The following is a 21,829-nucleotide window of genomic DNA, read 5'->3' on the forward strand; positions in this document are numbered from 1 at the left end:
TTTCTTATTGATTTGTTTTTTTTTAATTTATACAATAAATATTTTTCTTTCCTTTCATTTATAATATATTCATTTACTAAGAGATCGATGGATCTACATTTTTTATATATTTTATTGTACTTTATGATAATATATGCTATGATTGTTATCTTGATCTCTTTGTACTACATGTATAAATATTGATACTATATATCAATCTGTATTAATTTTAAAACTAATAAAAAGATTGAAAAAGAAAGAAAGGAGGGGCGAGAAGAGAGAATATCCTGGGTGGGTGGGGTCTTTGATTATCTCGGCTGCTTTATCGAGGCAGCGGAAAGTGTCGATAGAAGCCGTGGAGAGAAGGTTGGTTTCCGTGATGTGATGAGTTGCGTTACCGGTTTCCTACTGTCTCGGAGGGATAGGCGGGGAAACTGATGGAAAAAGGGGCCAAAACCCCATTGGAGCGGAGGGTCACATAAAATTGGAAAACTCGACGTTCGCACAAGTGTGTCACAGACGGCCAATTCGGGCAGCGTCTGTGGGGAAAGTTACAGGGTCAAAAGCTCAGGTCTGAAACAAATCTCTTTTATCTTCCACGGTGGGGATGATTTGCAGCTTTAAAGCTCTGGCCGTTAACATCTCGGACGACCTGTCCTGGAGCCAGCACACCGATGGAATTACAAGGAAGGCGCGCCAGCGTCTTTACTTTCTTAGGAGGTTGAGGAGGTTTGGCTTATCACCGAAAGCTCTTAAAGACTTATGCAGATGTCCCATTAACATGTCCTGACCTGTTGCATCGCGGTCCGGGACGGCACTTCGAATACGCAGGAACGTACGAAGCTGCAGAGATTGGTCGATTCTGGCCAATACATCACGGGAACATTACTCCCCATCATCGGAATTATCTACAGGAGGTGCTGCCTCAATAAGGCAACGTCCGTCATTAAAGATCCCCCCCCCCCCAAACTTCCATGCCATGCCATCTTCTCGCAGCTCCCATCGAGTAGGAGCTACAGAAACCTGAAGTCCCCACACCATCAGGTTCATGGAACAGCTAGTTGCCTTCAACCATTCATGTTACTTGAAACGACCGGCACATCCTAATCACGTCCTAATGTCCTGAACTAGGAGCAGGGCAAAGCTGTGAGGGGATGAGGCAGGATCTCGCTGGGATCAAGTCGGCGACTCTAGTTGAGAGTAAAGGAACAGTTGTTAAGTTGGGGGCCGGGCTTTCGAAAGTGTCCTATCAAGGGTCCAGGGGCGGCATGTTTCTGACAGGGTGAAGGGGAGGTGTACCAAGGTCAGGGAACCCTGACTGACGAGAGATATCGAGGCGCTGCGCAGGAAAAAAGAAGGAAGTGGCCGTCGCGTTTCGGCAGCTGGGAACAAATGAAATCATCGCAGAATATAAAAATTTAAAGACCGAGCTTAAGAGGGAAATCAGGAGAAGCAAAAAGAAGGTATGAGATGGATTTGGCAGGCAGGGGGAAAAATAATCCCAAGAGTATCTTCAGTTACATTAACAGTGCAAGGGTGATGAGGGAGTGACCAGGTCCTCTGAAAGACCCCCAGCAGCACCTAAGTGTGGAGTCACGGGAGATGTCTGAGATGTTTGTTTCTCCTCAGTGTTTCCAACGGAGAATATCATGGATGCTGGAGAAATGAGTGTAATCAGTAGTGAGGGCTTGGATCATATCCCCGTTACAAGGAAGGAGGTATTTACAAACTTAAAGCAAATTAGAGTGAGCAGATCCCCAGGGCCTGACCATGTGCACAAACGGACCATTTGGGAGGCCAGGAAATAGATCGAAGACGCCTTTGCGGAGATATTTACTTCGTCCTTAGCCACTGGTGACGTTCCAAAACACTGTAGGGTGGCCAAAGTTGTTCCGTTGTTCAAGAAAGGTAGCAAGGTCAGCACAGAGATGTACAGGCCAATGAAGATGACTTCACTTGTCGGGAAGTTACTGGAGGGATTTCTGAGGGACAAGGTCTACCATCAATTGGATAGTGAAGGGCAGATAAGGAACAGTCAGAACGGACTTCACGTGGGAGGTCACGTCCGACAAACGTTTTGGATTTTTTTGAAGAGGTGACAAAAGGTGCAGAGCAAGGTAGGGCAGTGGATGATGTCTGCATAGACTTTTGTAAGGCTGTTGTCACGGTTCCGCATTGCAGAATGATCTGGACTGTTAGGTCGCAATGGGATTCAGGGGCAGCTACCAAAGTGCATTCAGAATTAGCTCGATGATAAAAAGCAGAGAGTGATAGTTGAAGTTCGATTCTCCTAATGGAGGCCTGTGACCAGTGGGGTGCCCCAGGGGTCTGTGTGGGATCTCCTTCAGTCATTATGTATGTAAATGATTTGGATTTGCATGTACATGTCACGATTTGCAACTTTGCCGATCATACTTAATTCGGGCGTCTTTTTGAGAGTGAGGCAAATTGCAATGATTTGAAAAGGATCTTGATAACCGAGGGAGATGGGCTGAAGAGTGGCAAATGGACTTAAACTTAGATCGGGGTAAGGTGATTATTGTGGATAGTCAAACCAGGGTAGGACTTAAACAGTGAATGGCAGAGCCCAGACGAATGTTGCAAAACAGAGGGATCTGGGAATTCAAGTGCACAGTTCCTGAAAGCGGATGCACAAGTGGACAGGGTAATGAAGAACGCGTTTAGCATGCGGGGCCTTCCTCAGTCAGGGGCAGGGAGTTCAGGAATAAGAACATTATTTTCCAGTTATATTTGTCATTGGTGAGGCCGCACGTGGAATATTATGTACCTTGGTTGTCACCATGTGAAACGAAAGACACTGTCAAGCTGGAGGTGGTGCAGAAGAGATTTACCAGCACGCTGCCTGGACTGGAGGGCCTCAGCAACAGGGAGAGGTTGGTCACGCTGGCTCTTTATTCCCTGGAGCGCAGGAAAATGAGGGGTCACTTCATAAAAAGTTGATAAAATCATGAGGGGTATGGATAAGGTGGGCGGTAGTAGTCTTTTCCCCCAAGCTTGGGGAGCCCAAAACTAGAGGGTATAGAAACAAGACAAAATGGAAGAGGTTTGAAAGAGAGCTGAGAGTTAACCTCCTTACATAAAGGGCAGTGTGTACGTGGATTGAGCTGCCGGGGAGTTGTTGACACGGTCGTGTTTGCAAAATTTAAGAGTGATTTGGACATGTGAACAGCATGCATTGTTATGGGGCGAACGCGGACAACTGGAAGTAGCGGACAGTATGCTGTGGTCGGTATGGAGTAATTGGGCCGAAGGGCCTGGTTCCGTGCTTTATTATTCTGTGACTCCAAGACTCCTGCATTCCGTTCATTTCAATCCCGCTCCTACCCCAATCTCTCTCTCCCTCCCTCTCTCTTCCAACATCCCTCCTTCCATCTCCCTCTCCCGACGCTCCAGGATCAGTGGTGTTGCTCAGGGATCAGTCGACGGCCCTCTGTTCTATTTCATACATCTAAAGAACTTCTATGGAAATGTAGATGGGTGGGTTAGAAATTTTGCAAGTGACACAGAGATTGGTAGCTTTGTGGCCAGTGTGGATGGCTATCCAAGAATCCAGCGGAAAACAGATCAGTTGCAGAAACAGGCGGAGAAATTGCAGATGTAGTTTAATCCGGGCAAGTGTTAGGTGTTGCACTTTGGGAGCTCAAGTGCAAGGGGAAAGTACACAATTGATGGCAAGAAAGTTCACAGCACTGATGTACAGAGGGATATTGGGGTTCAAGTCCATATTTTCCTGAAAGCGGCCACACAAGCATATAAGGTGCTAAAGAAGGCGGACGGCATGCTTGCCTTCATCGGCCGGGACGGTGAGTGAAAGTGTTGGAAAGTCATGTTGTAACTGTTTAAGACATCAGTTGTGTCGCGGTTGGAGTCCAGCGTGCAGTTCTGGTGGTCACACTACAGAAACGATGTGGCAGTTTTGTAGATGGTGCAAAAGATGTTCGCCAAGATGTTGCCTGGATTGGAGAGTAATAGCGACAAGCAGAGGGTCGATAAACTTGGATTGTCTTCTCTGGAGTGTTGGAGGCTGAAGGGCGAGCTGATGGAAATGTCTTATGTTTGGAGAGGCATAGTCAAAGACTTTATCCTAGGCTGAAAATATCAAATACTTGATGAAATAAGTCCCCAGAGCCTGATAAGATAAACCCCATGTTATTGACAGAGTCGAGATAAGATTGAAGAGACTTCGATCAAAATCTTTTTGTGCGTACCAGCCACTGAGGAGGTGCACGACGAATGGCGAGGAGCTAATGTTGTTCCGTCAGCCAAGAAGTAAAATAGGGATATTGCTGGAATCTAAAGACCGGAGTGTCTCACGTCAGTGGGAGTAAAGTGATTGGAGAGTATTCTTAGGGATGGGACTTATGAGTATTTGGGAAACCGTGGCCTAATTAGTGACCGACAGTGTTGCCTTTGTGCGGGCCAAGGTATGTCTACTAGATTGATTGAGATCTTGGAGGAGGTGACGAATTTCACTAATGAAGGTAAGGATGTGGATGTTGTCTGCATGGATTTTAGTAAGACATTTTCCAAGGTCCCCCATGGCAAGCTCACCTATAAGATTACGATTTGCTCCAACCGCGGTAACCTGGCCGTTTGGATCCAGAATTCGCTTATCCATAGAAGGCAGAGGGAAGTGCTCGATGGAACTTACTCCGTCTGTAGGTCTTTGACAAGTGGTGGTCCACAGGGATCCTCAGTGAGCCCTATGCTGTTTGTGATACATAAAAATCTCCTGGATGAAACTGTTGATGGGTGAGTTAGTACGTTCGCAGACGATACAATGATTGGTGATGTTGTGGATAGTGCAGAAGATTGCCAAAGGATACAGCGGGATACAGATCAGTTGCAGATATGGGCGGAGAAATGTCTGATGGAGTTTAATCCTGCCAAATGAGAGGTGTAGCACTTTGTAAGATCAAATGTAATGAGACAATACGTTGTGGGTGTCTGGACTCATAACAGTGTTGAAGTACAGAGGGAACTTGGGCTGCAAGTTGAGATCTCCCTGAAGTGGCTGCAGAGGTGTATAGGGTGGTGAGGAAGACATGCGGCATGCCAGCCTTCCTGGGTCTGGACATGGGATATAATATGGAACGTGATGGTGCAACCTGCATTAAGAACACTGTGTATAATTCTGGTCACCACAAATTGGATAGGCTGGTCTTGTTTTCCCTGCGAGGTGATCAGAAAGAAATCAACCAGATGGTGAGAGGTTGAGACAGGATTGATCTCCAAAATATTTGTTCGCATGTAGGTGTGTCGAATACAAGACATTATCGGTTTAGGGTGAGTGGAAGGGCATTAATCCGATGGGTCCGATTTTGACAAAGCTGTTGTCCAAATACATGTCATAAATAAAACAATTTGACGTCGCACAATTTCCAAAGTGTCTGTGAACAGAGTCTGAATCATCCATTCCCGTCATCACCTTCACAGTGACGTCAGATTAAATGACTCAAATACCTGAGTTTCAATATCCATCCTCTCATCCACAGAAGGATTCGTTTAGATCTTTCACTTTGAGGGATCTGTTCAAAGTCCACAGAATTACGTATCAGTCGCCCTGACTCCACTGAACCTTCAGAGAGCTCCCTGGTCCCATTGGTCCATCTCACTGAGCAGAAATAATTTGGTTTATTATTGTCACACGTACTGAGGTATTTTGAAACAATTTGTCTTGCACACCGTTCATACAGATCAATTCATTACAACATCACAAAGTAAAACAATAACTGAATGCAAAATAATATGGAACAGTTACAGATAATGTGCAGATCAGAAGGTCGACGGTCATAACGAGGTAGATTGTGAGGTGGAGAGTCCATCCAACCGTACATGGGAACCGGACATATTCTTCGAACAGAGGGGTCGAAGCTGTCCTTGAGACTGGTGGCATGTGCTTTCAGGCATTTGTATCTTATGCGTGATGGGAGGGTAGAAGAGAAAATGTCCGTGGCGGGTGGGTATAAATCCTGACCATCATCATTCATTTGTGCTGTTTAATTTACGTGTTACTCCAGCCGTCCGAATACAATGGGGTTATCCGTAGATGTTTGTTCAATGAGTGTAATTAACGTCAGTCTGCACGGAGCCCGATTGTGTCACCAGGGTTTTCCCCACTGCTTTTAAAAATTGTTCCTTTCGATGAAGTATGACAGTGTCAGTGGGAGAAGCCCCTCCGTCACTGACAGAGAGTAGCAGCTACACAGCAGAAGAAGATAATTAGGGGCATGCCAACAATAATGTGGGATGTTACGTTAACGGAAGGAATCTGTAAATAGTGAAGTGTGAAGATCTGGACACCAGTTAGAATCTGGGAACAGTGGAGTGAGGGATTACAGTAATGGGTTGGGATCTGGAACGAGGAGAGTGGGATATTACCGCGATGGGGCGGGATTTATTCCTATTTGCGAACTATATTTTATTAGATGCTCCTTGGATAACAGTAGAACATCGGATCTACTATGTACTCTTCGCTATTCAGCCCGTCTATTATCCCATCCTCGCTCTTGTTGCTGTTCCAGGTAAGTCCATCTCCAAACAGGTGAGAAGCATTGGACACGGTGTCCGGTAAGGTGATCTGGTGGGAGGGCTGTTCATGACTTCTTCCAGTTAATAAAGCGGAACGTCCTCACTAACTGAGCTCTGGTTGCGGGAGATGCCATACATACACCTGGTCTGGGTGCGGGGATCAAGGCTTTGAATGGCGTTTATCTCCGTGTCATTTATCTGTAGTTTCTCGATGCTATCTTCTCATATTTTTAACACGTCCCCAACTACATTTATTTGTTCGATAAACCATTGCTATCTGCACTGCCGTTCCTGTAATTCACGCTCTCCTCACTGCTGCCGTGTCTGGTGATCCCAGCTGTCAGTTTTCACTACGGCAATCAGTAAACTGATGTTGTTGCATTAATCATGGTCTAATTTCAATCTGAAACCGCTGGTAGTTTCCCACCGCTTCATCCTCCTGCCGGGCACTACGTGCGGTTGAATCAGACTGCTCCGCCGGGGACCACAATATCTAGTATGGCTGCGTCATAACATCCAACATAACGTCCAACATAAAGTCGCTGCATAAAGAGCAGGAAGAGTGACCGTGTCTCCAACCCACACTGACCGGCGGTCACACAAAATAATCAGCGACGTTCTCACAGACCACTGAGTAGTGATCAGGATCAGGAGCCTCGGATGAGTCCACATACTGACCAGATCAATATATCAACTCTCCCTCAACCGAAGATCAGACAGTGAGGACTTTGATCTATATGAACTGGAACATATAATGAATTGTTCACTTGTCAGGCATCTTTAACGGACCACGGAACCACCGCAACTCACCTGTCTGTTGGTCGAGGTGATGCCTGATATATATTCCGTTGATTTCCTAATCTATATTCCCCGTCTCCAGAAGGCAACCCCGCTGTCGGGTACAACCACCTCCAACTCTGAATGCAAGGACAGGTTTCTACATTTGATTCCCCCCTCTGTGAATCTGCTGACGTTGTTCCAAGCCCGCTGTCATGTTTGTATTTATTTCCCTCATCACAGTGAACGTGCTGACGATTGCGGTCCTGTCACGGGGAAAGTGTGGTCTCTCCAAAGGCGTTACTCGCTACCTGGTGGCCATGACAACGGCGGATCTACTGGTCGTTGTCATCGACTTGATACTGAGGCAGTTTCCGATTGTTTATCTGGGCGATTTTCTTTTCCTGAGGGCCATCCCCGTGTGTAATATCCACGCCGTCCTGATTTACGCAGCCACCGACTGTTCTGTCTGGTTCACCGTCGCTTTCACCTTTGATCGGTTTGTGCCCATTCGTTTTCAGAAGCTGAAGGCGAAATATTGTACCGAGACAACGGCGGCTGTGGTTCTGGAGACGGTGACTGTGTTTAGCTGTTTCAAGAACATTTTCTGGCATTTCATGCTCTCAGGATACTACGCGTTAGAAAATGTGCCTTCGTTTTGCTGGGGAAGAGGCGGTGTTCTGTACTCAGTGGTTTGGATCGCAGTTGAGTTCCTCCATTACCTCCTCACGCCCTCATTCTCCTGCTCAATGTTTTGACCATCAGACACGTTTTAGTGGCGAGCAGAGCCCGAAGGAGACTCCGGGGTCCCAGCAGTGTGGAAAGTCCCAGAGACCCGGAGATGGAGAGCCGCAGGAAATCCCTCATTTTACTTTTGGTTGTGTCGGGCAATTTCTTCCTGGTGTGGGCGCTGTTTACGGTGAATTCTGTGTGGTTCCGACTGCGTCTGTGCATCCACCATACTCCATAAAGCATCTGAGATTCATGCTGCAGCTGCTGAGCTGCTGCACAAACACGGCTCTTTACGCTGTGACCCAGACTAAGTTCAGGGAGCAGCTGAAGGAGCTGGTGAAATCTCCCCTCACTCTCATTGTGAGATGTACTCAGCGCGTAGCTGAGCTGCGAAATCCGCGCCGCTCCCGCGCATGAAACCAACCCCATCTCTCCCCTTCCAAACACACTGGGGAGAGTGGGTGGGGGGGGGGGGGTGGTGGGAGGACGGGCAGAATCGGGCGGGGAATTGTGAATTGGAAGGAATATCGTCTCAACTCTGAATTTGTTTTATTCTAAATGAGCTTTTTTCCTTGAACAAACTGTGTGTAATGTATGTTTAATTTGTTTCACTTGAGAATGCAGTTTATATAAGGCGATGCACCTGTGATGCTGCTGCAAGTACGTTTTTCGTTGCACCTGTGTGTTTGTGTACTTGTGCTTCTGGAAATAAACTCTACCTTGACTTTGACTTTGAATTATCTGAAATCGATTCACCTCCGTCGAACTACTTCGCGGTGTTTGAGGTTCGAATTCACAGATCCAAAGACCTGTGTTAGAAAACAAGGTACAGCGCAGAAACAGCCCTTTCGGACCAAGATGTTCTGCCGGACTAATTAAACAGCTTTTAAATTCTTAACTAATCTGATCTTTTCTGCCTACACAATGTCAATAACCCTACATACTCTGTTCATCCATGTGCCCCAGTCGTATTTCCCTCACACCGCCATATCTGACAGCGCAATCCAGCACCCAGCACCCTCTGTATGAACAAACCTGCCACACACATCTCCTTTGAATTTGCCGCCTCTCACCTGAAAGGCATTTACTCTGGTGTCAGACATTTGGTCCCTGCTAAAAAGATACCGGCTGTATATCTGTGACTCTCGCAATCTTATAAACAGTCTTCTGTTCTCCCCTCAACCTCCGACGCTTCAGATAAAACAACGAAGTTTGTTCACCTTCTCCCAACAGACATGCCCTCTCATCCAAGCAGCATTCTGGTAGCTCGGCACCCTATTCAAAGAGTCCATATCCCCCCTGTAACTGGCGATCAGAACTGAATGCAATGCTCCAGATGTTGCCTGACCAGAGTCAAACAGCAGCGAGATAACGTCACCTCTCTTGAACTCACTGCCTTGACGTAGAGAGACAAGCATGCCATACGCCTACTTTGTCGACCTATCAACCTCTGCAGCCACATTCAGAGAACTATGGATATCCACCACAAGATCCTACTGTTGATCAACACTGTTGAGGGTCTTGCCATTAACGATGTACATTCATTTTCTATTTGATCTCCAAAAGTGCAATATCGACAATGTGGCCGGATTAAACCCCATCTTCCAATTCTACTCCCATATATGCAACTGACCTACATCTCACTGTACCCTTTGTCAATCTTCCACACAATCCACATCACCACCCATGTTTTTATCGTCTGCGAACAAACTAACTCACCCATCTACTTTTTCATCCAGGTTGTTTTGACATATCACAAACAACGGATGTCCCAGTACGGTCCGCAGGGAACACCAATAGTCACATTCTGTAACCTGAATCAGTCCCATCGATCAGTACCCTCTGTATTCTATGGGCCAGCCACTTCTGAATCCGAGCAGCCAAGTCACGGATCTTCACAATCAGAGTCCATTTATTCTCACCGTCTTATGTGCAATGAAATGTGTTGTTCTGCCGCAGCAGTACAGTGCAAAGGCATAAAACTGCGAGAATCTATTAAATACATATATAGCACAGAACTAGCAACAATCAGGTCGTGTTCATTGACCGTTCACAAATCTGATGGTCTCTGGAAAGAAGCCGTTCCTTTAATATCTTCATACTCCCTGATAGTAGTAACGGAAACGCAATTTATCGGATGGTGAGGCTCCTCAGTGATGGATAATGCATTCTTCAGGAGCTGCCTCTTGAAGATATCCTCGATGGTGTTGTGGGGTGTTGTTATTCCGGTGATGAGCTGGCTGACTCCACAACCCTCTGCAGTCTCTTTTAATCCTGTGCGTTGGAGCCTCCCTACCAGAAAACTGAAAAATGCTCACCTTGTTAATCTATAGAAATTTACAAAACCCTTTGATGACATACCAAAGCTCCTCAAACTCCAATCCCCCAATCGAAATAGAGCAGTGGATGTGGTATGCATGGATTTTACTGAGGTGTTTCATAAAATTACTCTGGGAAGGCTTATACAGAAAGTCATGAGGCATCGGATCCAGGGAACGTGCTGTGTGGATTCAGAATTGGCTCACCCACAGAAGACCGAGTTTGCTGGTAGATGGAGCATATTCTGCCTGGATGTCGGTGACTAGTGGTATTCCACAGTGATCTGTTCTGTGACCTCTGCTCTTTCTGATTTTAAATATGACTTGGACGAGGATGTGGAAGGGTGGGTTAGTAAGTTTGCAGCTGATACAGAGGCTGGTGGTGTTATGGATAGTGTAGAAGGTTGTTGTAGATTACAACAGGATATTGAAATAATGTACAGCTGGGCTGAGAAGTGGCAGATGGAGTTCAACCGGGATAATTGTGATGTGATACACTTCCGGAGATTGAATTCGAAGGCAGAATACAAGGTTAATGGCAGGACTCTTCGCAGTGTGGAGGAACAGAGGGATCTGGAGCTCCACGTCCTGAGTTCCCTCAAGGGTGCCGGGAAGTTCGATAGGTGTTAAGACGGTCTGTAGTATGTTGGCATTCATTAGTCGGGGGATTGAGCTCAAGAGCCGCGACCTAATGTTGCAGCTTTATAGAATTCTGGTTAGACCAGAGTTGGGATAAACCAGGAAGGATGTGGAAGCTTTAGAAAGGGTGTAGAATAGATTTACCAGTATGTTGCCTGGATTGGAGAGCATGCCTGATGAGGACAGTTTGAGTGAGCAAGGGTTTTTCTCTTTAGAGAGAAGAAGGATGAGAAGTGACTTGATAGAGGTGTACAAGAGGCATTGATCGAGCGGACAGAAACTTTTTTTTCCCAGGGCGACAATGGCTAACACGAGGGAACATAATTATAAGGTGATTGGAGGAAGATATAAGGGGGATGTCAGGGGTTTCTTTTTACACAGAGAGTGATGGGTGCATGGAACTCATTGCCTGTAGAGGTTGTGGGTGAAACACATTAGGGATGTTTTAGATAGACACATGAATGATGGAGAGAACTGCGGCTATGTGGGAGGGAAGGGTCAGATGGCTGTTAGAATAGGATAAAATGTCGGCACAGCCTTGTTGGCCGAAGGATCTGTAATGTACTGTGCTGCAGTCTTCTATGCTCTGTGTTCTATGGAAGGTTCTGGAAGCGAAAATAAAACAGAGTCCTTGAGAATTATAAATAAACTTTATTTTTTAAAAATTTTATTTACAGCGTGGTAACAGGCCCTCCCGGCCCATAAGTCCGCGCCGCCCATTTTAAACCCCAAATTAACCTACCAGTACGGATTTAGAATGTGGGAGGAAACCGGAGCACCCGGCAGAAACCCACATAGACAGGAGAGAATGTACAAACTCCTTGCAGACAGCGAAGGGAATCGAACCCCGATCGCTGGCGCTGTAATAGCATCGCGCTAACCGCTACGCTACCATACTGGAAGAGAACTCGAGAAGGGAATTAGAAGAGCCAGAAGCGGTCATTAAAAGTCACTGGCAAGTCGGATTAAGGGTAATCACAGGCATTCTTCACACCCGTCAAGAGAATGAGGACAACGAGGGAGTGGGTAGGACCAGTTTTCCAGCAGCGATTCTTGGTAAGTGGAAGACATTCAAAAGCGAAATATTGAGAGTACACAATCTGTATTTTCCCCTTACAATAAAAGACAAATCGTATTGGTTCAGGGAACCTTGTGTTATCGAGGGATATTGGGGCCCTGGTAAAGAAAAAAGAGGTGGTGCATGTCAGGTATAGGCAGTACGAATGGACTGAGGCACTTGCGGAGTATACGAAATGCAAGAGAAGACTAAAGAGGAAAATCAGGAGGGCAAAAAAAAGACACGAGGTTGCTCTGGCAGACAAGGTAAAAGAGAATCCCAAGTGATCTATGTTGCTGCACCGTGAGATTGTCTGTCGATGACCATTGACATCAGCTGTTTCTGTGGCGCAATGGACCAGCGCGTTCGGCTGGTAACTCAGGGACGATAAGCTAAGGTTTTGTCACCGACATTTTACACTTCCGGAGATGCTAAACAGCAAATCACCATTCCCTCAGAGGTGAGAGCTTGAAATGGTGTTGACCTTGCTGAATTTTGAAACGTTACTTGTATTTTGTATGGGATGTGGATTATCTGGAACTTATATTTGTAATTGGAATCGCAAGGATCATATGGAATCAAAAGAATGTAAAAAAAACATACAAATTAAAGAAGCAGTGGTGCTGCCTGACGCCAGGGAATGCCGGGTTGCTGTTGGTCAAAGACAGTGAGGTTCCCTGTGTTGATGACGTCTGAGAGTTCTGAAACTTCAATTTCATCTCCCTCCACACATCGTATCTCCTTTTTACATTTATTTCAGCACAATTCCACACTTGATCAGAAGTATGTCTTCTAAACAATTTATGTTCAAATATTTCAACATGAACAATAAGCATTCGGATGGAAATTGGACACGAATTGTGATTTCAGTCATTATTTATTGATAATGTTCGTTTTTCATTTAATGGATCCCTGGTGATTTTCGGAAATATTCTCCCACCGACTGTAATGCTGAAAAAGCAAAATTCTCTGCATAAACATGAGCCTTGCAGCGAATGAGTCACGGAGGCATGGAGAGAACTAGCTGGAAAACTGCCTTCCGACCACATAGTCCGCAAGAAAAGTTCGCCACCAACATCCGCCAATCTTTCTTTATTCGTCCTATATTCCTATCAATGATCCCCAGATGCTATCCATCACTAGCACAATCAGGACAGGTTACGGTGGCCAATTGAGCTTCCAACCCACGTGTCCTTGGATCACTGGAGGAAACCTTTGAACATGAAGGAAGCCCGCATAGTCAATGGCCGAGCTGCACACCACACCCGCACAGGATGACGTGAGGATCGAAACCGGGTCTAATGCATCTGGGCTCGGTGGCGCAAGGAAGGGCGCATTGGACTTCTGATGTGTAATTTACTTGAAAGCGAACCACTTTACGTGCTGTTTTACAATTGAATAAGCCGGTGATTTACAGCACGGCTTTGAGGGTATTCCAAATACACTGGGCTTGGCAAGCATGTTTCGACTTCTTTGCTCGCAATCTAGTAGTTTTCAGTTCTTTTCTCTCCCAGTGAACACAGGTTAGTTCCTTGCTTTCCTCACATGCCTTTAAACCTTAATTATGCAATACGGTAACAGGTCCTCCCGATTGAACGAAAAGGCGCCCAATCACATCCATGTAATCCTCCAAACGCGAACGTCTTTGGAAGGTGGAAGGAATCGGGAACACCCGGAGGAAGCCTGGGCATTCAGCAGGAGAACGGACAAACTCCGTACAGACACTGGAAGAATTGAACCCTGATCATTGGCGCTGTAACTGCGCTGCGCTACCGTGCAGCGTCGAACACGTCAGTGGAACAGTGGGAGGCAATCGATTTAACAGCAAAAACAGATGATTTTCAGCCGATGTTTTCGGTGTGAAAATTCAATATAATCGTAAACCCGCTGCGAGCAGGGTTCGAAGCCGCGCGGGGAAACCCCATTGGATTTCGAATCCAAAGCCTTAACCACTCGGCCATCGCAGCTTCCCTCTGTTGTTTTCCGCTATTTCGATCCCTCTTATGACAGACACAGCCAAGTGAATTTAATTTGCTGCTTCCTCTGCGGTTCATCCGCTTCCATCACTGCTCAATAATCTGATATTTCCATCCATTATCACGGAATTCAGTGGTCCTTCTGCGCTTCATGAGATTTTCTGCCCATTTCTGTTTTTCAGCTGATAAATGTTGCATCAGGATGCCTGTTTCAGGAAACGATTTGAGAACGTGCATCCATTCAGAGATCTTAACTGGAGTTTCATGGGAAATGGAAAACACTGCAACTCAGTCTGAAAACCGGGACCATCAGCAGTGACATATTGTGGGTTCTGTTCTCAATCTTATTTTTATCCCTGCGGAAATTGAAAGGATCCCTGAATTCTCCCGTCAATGTGCAGGAGGTGGCGGTGTGTTGATGGGCTCTTCCACGGAAATCTAGCAGCGCTGGAGAAGATTTACTGTGCGGCGCCCTCTGCGAGAGGAGAAACGCATGTGAGTCTCTTCTGGGCAGACTCAAAAATGCTGCTGCGTCATCGTAAATTTGTGCCGATCAATTGTTTGTAAAATGTTATCCAGGAATCCGGTACTGCAATAGGAGGGCAACTGTGGGACTAGTTTTGTCGCTTCGTCAGTGAACGAAAGAACGGAACGGACGCGAGGCTGCGTTTGACGAAATCCGCTGTTTTCTTCAGTAGCTTTATCTGTATGCACCAAAGAGGACATTTGTGGGCTCTGTAGCGCAATAGATTGCGTGTTGGACTTCTAATAATGCGCGACCAAGTAACTCAAAGGCTGTGGGTTCAAGTCCCACCAGAGTCGGTATTTTGTCGGAATTCGTTACAACGAAGTCAGAATTCGAGTGGGGGAAGACGTCACCTGATGTTAGAAAATCTGGATATTCAGGTCATGGTTCAGAATAATCGACTCTTCCAGTTAAACACGGAAAGGAGATGATTATTTCCTTTAGAGCGTCCGAGTCTGTGAAATACTTACGGAAAATGTTGCGGGTACTGAGTCTTTGATTATTTCAAAAGCAGGGGAGATAAATACTTGAAAAAAGGGGGTTGATACGTTCAAGGGGTTGTCTGGAATGCAGAATTAAGCCGACAGTCTGATTACACTTGACCTCATTAAGTAATGCAGCGTCTGGGTGCTCTTCAGTCTTACCGATAAGTACGGATGTTTGTGTATGGGTACGTTTGAAATTTTTGGTTGTCTTCAGTTTTCGCATTTTCTTCAATTCCATTAATGTCGTAATTTTGACAAGTACCCTGAATTCTGCTCATTATAATTCAATAATGTTCTGAAGAAAAATCAACAAATATGCCTTCTTTACTTCAAGAAATAATGTCACATTTACCCGGAAGCTATCCCCTCACAATATGCAAGTGCACAGTTTATGTGGTACCTCATCCCTGCGTAAACCCCGTTTCGAAATGGTAATCTTTATTACTTCTTTAAATTAACAACCCGGATTCATAAGGCACAGTTTCTGGTGTGGTGCATATTTTTCTGATTGCAGGGAAGGCAACGGCGGGTAAACGTTATTTAGTCATAAAGACTTCATGAAAACTTCGGCCAATATTGGACGATTGTTACTAATCGCACAGTTGAGAATGGTTGTGAATATTCCAGAGAGGGTCCAGAAGAGATTTTCTTGAATCTCTGCCAATGTGAGTGATATCATATGCAATGCAAAACCGCGGAAGGTGGGATTGCGTCATTGAGATGAAGAACTTCAAAAGGTCACTTTATGGACATCTTGGGGTCCATGCCCAAAGGTCACTGAACGGAACAACAGAGATAGATAGGGTCGTGACATTATTCTTTGCATCCGCTGAAATATATCATTGTCACCTACAGACCCATGTCGACGTTGAGAATATTCGTGAAAATATTCGTCTGATTTACTGATCGCTTCTTCGCCTCCATTTGCACCATCTCTAACACTTCTCCCGCCATATCTACTCTTTATGATTCATCTCACCACAGATTCAGATTTCCTCACAGGTGAAATAAAATAGACACACTAATCAATAGCCGGTGATTTACAACTTCCTCAGGTGGTACGGACATGGACCAATTGTTTTTGTCCATTTAACTAGGTGGGAAGAGAAGGTAACGGGATGCAACCCCCATGAAATCGCTTCTAGCGAGGGACGTGGCTGATGGTTTGAATGTGTTCAACTTCGGGAATACATTTCACTGGGACTGACGCTGCAAACCATCTGCAGTCTGACATCTGGTTCTCAACAAGGTCTGGATATTATTCCGTCCGTTGCTTCCCCGCTGTCTGAGTTGCGAAAGACGGACACGTGCAGATTACAATGAACAATTTACATTTCTCAATGTTCTAAGGATGTGTAACAAAGTTGCCGAATTATACTTATTCTGCTTCAAATTTTGATGGTTTTTACTTCACTTATTTCTGTAATTAATTAAAAATTCCTAATTCGTGACTGTTCTTGGTGCTGCACAGCCTTAACTATACTTCTGTTCACTCTTTCCTTGGTCAGCTGCGGTGGATGACACATTGCACTTGTGATGTTGATGAGATGAATCGTGCGGTGCTGCAGATGACCCACGGATAAGGGAACCTGATGTCTGCCTCAAGTAGTCCGCCCAACTGGCAATGAATTTCGACGCTGAAGCAGCTCTCTCCATCCATCTCACTGAGCCGGCATGAGCGCATTTTATCTGTCAGTGGGAAGGGGCGGGGCATGAAAAGTGAACTGTCCAACTTCCCAACCGGGATGAAAACGCTGTTCAGTGTGGAAGTACATTAAGCTTAATCGCGGAAACATTCCAATTTTTCACAGCGATTAATTCTCTTTGTGCTTGAGGAATGCAAATCTCCTTCTCACTCTCTCGCAAACATCCGCCCCAGCAGGGTTCTTAGCTCTTTCTCGTGGCGTTTTTAACAGTGTGTGTCCGTTTGGCCTAACGGATAAGGCATCTGTCTTCGGTTTTTGATGGAAAATCATCAGAAGATTGCGGGTTCGATTCCTATAAAGGTTGTTTTACCAAATGTGGTTGTGGTTCTATTCTGCCCCACACTGTCTCCACCACAACTGTCTCAACTGATTCAAACATACGCCTTTTAAACGCTTTGGCTTCGAGTAGTGTCCTGCGCCGAGTTTACCTCAGTCACTTCGCACTCGCAGGCAACATAACAAAATGTCGCCTCGTCATTTCACGCAACGTTTTATTTTATGTTTCCAACAAATATTTATCCACCCCATTTTAGATAATTCGAATGAGTCAGCTCGCACCACCCGCCGGCAGAGAAATTGAGAGATTCACCACGCTGTGCTTGATGAAAATTTTAGGTATGACTTCTATCTTGGAGCTCCTTCCCCTTGTTTGTGACTCTCCCATTGGTTTAACAATCCCAACATCTGCTCTGTCAGGTTCCCTTAAAATATCTATTTTGCATGCATAACGTCACCGCTCATTCTGCTGAAGTCCAAGGAATAAGGGACCAGCATAGTTCAACATGAAGAAATCAAAACTTAATGAACTAACACAGTCCCATGATATTCAGGTGGAAGTGACAATTCCAGCCCAGCATTTATTTGCAGCGTCTATTGTTGGTGAGTATTTTCAATCAGATCAGTTCACTGAGCAGAGGCCCAGTCTCGTCCGTGAAATGATTTCCATAAAATCAGACCCCATTCGGCTGTTTCTCGAAGAAAACAATTTTGTTTAATTTCACGTTGGTTACATAATGTATAACTGATTGCAAAGAATTATCGATTTCAACGAGTGTAGGCGATACTCTATGGAGAGGCGCATTCACCCAGTGTGTGAAGAGAGCGTCATATCATTCAAATCAACAATAACCATGAACGTCGAGTAAGTGAACGGTCTGGAGAACAGCCCGTCTGGAGAACATCTTCAAATCCGCGCAGTCGTCGATTCTCCTCTGACCGACTGACAAATGGCACAGCCACACACACACACACACACACACACACACACACACACACACACACACACACACACACACACACACACACAGAAAAGCACACACGGCTACTTAGCAAAACATTTATAGAATAACAAATGGAAGAAAATAACAACAGAGCAGAGAAGGAAGGGTGCAGTTGACGAATATCAATGCCACGTGCAATGTGAAGGGAATATAACGGATGCGCTCATTTTACATTAAAATTCTAATTCCTGTAATCAATACAATTGTTGTATAAACCGACGATTATAGGTTATTATGTGTCTCTTATAATTGCTGCTCACATTTTTGATTTCAATGGGTTAACACGAAGATAACTTCCAGATTTCAATATAAACCAGTTGCATGATGAAGGCGCCATCTGTTAGAACTTCCACAAGCTCATTTTGGTGAATGGAGAAAGTGATTGAACAAAATAAAGCGATATATTAACCCGGAATTGCTATCGAGGTTCTGTTTTACAGAAGCAGGGAAGTATTGCAGCGGACTGAGGCCATTGTGCCACCAGGAACCTCCTGACACTTTGCGAGATAAATACAACTTCTCCCAACCTCCTGCTTTTCCTTGTAGTTTTACCTATCTTCCCAGGGGGAAGGGCTTCCTTCAAAAGTTTAATTTGCAAGAGAGGGCTGTCATCTATGCAAACATTCGAGTATTCCTTTTTCAATTCTGCTCAAGTATTTCACATTTTCCAAAGGTAAGATAAACAGAAAGGATCACAACATTGTAGCTGTTACCGAACCATTGGGGTGAGCAAGGTGGATCCTTCCATGACCTCCTTACTTATCCTCTTACATACTTTTTTTTCACCGTTAATTTTTTGGAATATCTTGAATTTTAACTTCCAATAAACAACAATGTATTAAAATTCATAATATCGACGACGCTGATCCAAGAGCTGACGTTCCACGTTATCGCTCTGCTCGGGTGTTCTCAGAAAATAGGTTACACACACTGCCTTCGCATTGAGTGCCTCTCACGGTGGCCAAAGCGACGGTCAATTAAACAGCAGGATGACTTTATTTGTGGAGTATTGCTTGCGTCCACGAGTGCCCCACACTCCTCGTGCAAATTTGAAGACAACATGTGTCAAGACGGAAGAGGAGGTGTTGTTCCGCAAACGTTCATTGGGCTTTGTTACAGCAGTGCAGGAGGTTACAGGCAGATTGATCAGTGTGGCAATGGGATGCTAAATTAGTGTCAAGGGCACCTGTAAGTTCTATGTTACCCCTGCGGACTGAAATCAGGTTCTCTGCAAAGTGATCAATCACTCTGCGTCTGGTTTCTCCAATGTGAACTCCGAATGCAGTGCACTGGATTGCAAGGTTGACTCACTGCTTCGCCTGAACCGACTATTTGGACTCCTGACTGTTGAACTATTTGTTGTCCAACCAGAACTGGCGAAGTGTGCAAAGAGAAGATACATCAATTTGGATGGATTTTCAGAATATTTTTCGCCACCACACAATCTCCTTCCACTGTCCCTCTTTTCTTTCTAAAATGGATTGCGATAAAATTTCCATGTTCAATGCAAATTCTGGTCCAGGGTCGTGTTCTTCTGTTTTCGTGACATTATTGCCGTTGCGCCATTGGCCTCCTCATTAGTGCGGGCAGTGCCTGCAGTAAGAGCCGAAATAGCTCAGTTGGGAGAGCGTTAGACTGAAAATCTTAAGGTCCTCAATTCACTCCCGGGTTTCGACATTTTTAAAAATATGTTCTTTGAATCTTGCTGCCGCACGGCACAATCTACGCGGAACAATTATCAGTGGTCTGACACAGGGTTCACAGAAGTCCTTTCAGGTTCAGTGATGTGACGGAAATCTTCTATTTTATCTCAGGTCATAACGTCCTTCCTTGCTCGGTGCGAAGTTTCACACGATCGGACCTGTTGAATGTGCCACACACTCCACCAACATCAGTCCGGCTTCGCTACAGCGTCTCCACCCGACACTACATCGTACATAGTGTTTCGGTGAGTTGAAAAAATATCGCTTGAATCGAAGACCCTGAAATAGAGGAACTCCAACGTGTTCACCCGCCCTGATTCAGCAGAAGGGACGCTGGAACCCGCCCCTCCATCTCTGACTCCGCCACCGTCCACTGAGAGAAAGGACCTTCTGGCTGTTTCAGCACGAGATGTTGTAGAAGAGTAATTGGCCGCTGATGCTTTGTGTCATGAACCAGGAGTGTCACGTACCAGCACCAAAATAAATACACCGGCATTTATGTGTTGGAGACTATTTTATTAATAACTACTTATGATAATAAGGAAAATAGAAGTAAAACTGTAAAAGGTAAAATTGTTGGATCTTAAACATTAACCTCAAAAACTAAACTCGAAGTGTGTGTGTGGCAAATTCCCAAACTCCAAGTCCAGGAATGGTTCTCAAAGTTCAGTTCAGCAAGCCATAAGGTGAAACGTGAGCAAAGGCTTCTGCAAAACCACCGTTGACTGAAGCGGAAATGCAGAGGGAAAATAGTGAGTAATTACGAAATCCAAATGTTCCACCTTGGAACCCATACGACACCTAAATCTCTCTTCTCTGAGTGACTCCTACAAGTAACGACATTGCGTCCTTATCTCCTGTTGTCGTAACCATGCCGCCCCCACCACACACACAGTGCTATTACTTGAAGTGACATTCGCCCATAGTAACCTAATCCGTAACACACCTTCCATTTGGAAACATGGTGAGTGAGTCCCCTTGTGACACGGGAAGACTGAAGCTGGCAGAGGTAGCGTGCGCCGAGAGCCTCATTGCGGCAGTGCAGCTCACCAACGCCTTCTCAGAGGAATATGGAATGGTAAACTAACGCTGGCTCAGCCTACTCAGCACAGGTCCTGGAATAGATTTTAAGAAAGCGCCCCATTGTGCTGCAGTTAGATGTGAAGAAACTCTGCACTGTGGGACGGTCAGTTCTGAGCGCAGGTGGTGTCGCTCAGATGAAATAAGACCACGATCGGTTTCGACAGGGTTAATGTGTTCTTTCCATTTGCGAGCTGTTCGAGAGCCGGGGCAATCCTTGGTGCACATTCAAGGAGGTGACTGGGCGAACCGATTTCACACACGGACCGGGGTTGGTTTGAAGTTCTCTGCCTGCACAGGCGATGGAAATAGCATTTCTCAGCATTTCAATAAATAACTGGATCGGCACTGCAGGGGCTATTCGACAGAACTGGTAGAGAAGTACAGGAGGGGACTGGGTAGAAAGGTGGGCTTGAGTCTGAGTTGGAGGAATTGAGTTGTAAGCGTAGAGTGGGTGGGCGGGGTTTATCTTCCCTGGACCAGAGGAATGAGGGACATAAAACTGACAGGCGCATGGCGGGGATTGAGCCACAGTCTGTTTACCACGTTGAGGTGTCAAAAAGCTGAGCGCATTAGTTTAAGTTGGGCTGCAGGAGGAGGTGTTGGAGACGTACCTGAATGAGCAGGATATAGAAGGATATGGGATGAATGCAGGCACATGCTGTTGACAGGCTTGATGGTCGCTGTAGAGGCGGGAGGACGAAGGGCCAGCTCCCATGCTGTAAACTCCAATCACTCAATGGGAGGGGCGTGGCTTCGAGGGATATGGGCCGAAAGCACGAAATTGGGACTAACTAGTTGGGCCCCGTGAGCGGAATGGATACTTTGGCCGAAGCACTTGCATCTGTGCCGTATTGTTCTCTGACTCTGTGACTCCATGATATCATTTGTCTGATCAGAACCAACATTGACCACGTGCACTTCCTTGTCCCGGAACGAGCTGGTAATTCAATGAGTCCCGCAACTGCAGATGTCGCCATAAATTGAGGTAAATTAAACCACGCAAGAAACCGTCTTCC

The 21,829-nt window shown here is 45.6% G+C and overlaps 1 non-coding gene across 1 annotated transcript; it reads right to left on the minus strand.

Moving 5' to 3' along the window:
- Positions 1–13,939: 13,939 nt before the first annotated feature.
- On the minus strand, positions 13,940–14,021 carry trnas-cga (transfer RNA serine (anticodon CGA)). Its single transcript has one exon. It is a non-coding gene; the product is annotated as a tRNA-Ser (tRNA).
- Positions 14,022–21,829: the final 7,808 nt, after the last annotated feature.

Source organism: Pristis pectinata, chromosome 22 (assembly GCF_009764475.1).
Source record: "Pristis pectinata isolate sPriPec2 chromosome 22, sPriPec2.1.pri, whole genome shotgun sequence".
Classification (NCBI taxonomy): Eukaryota; Metazoa; Chordata; class Chondrichthyes; order Rhinopristiformes; family Pristidae; genus Pristis; species Pristis pectinata.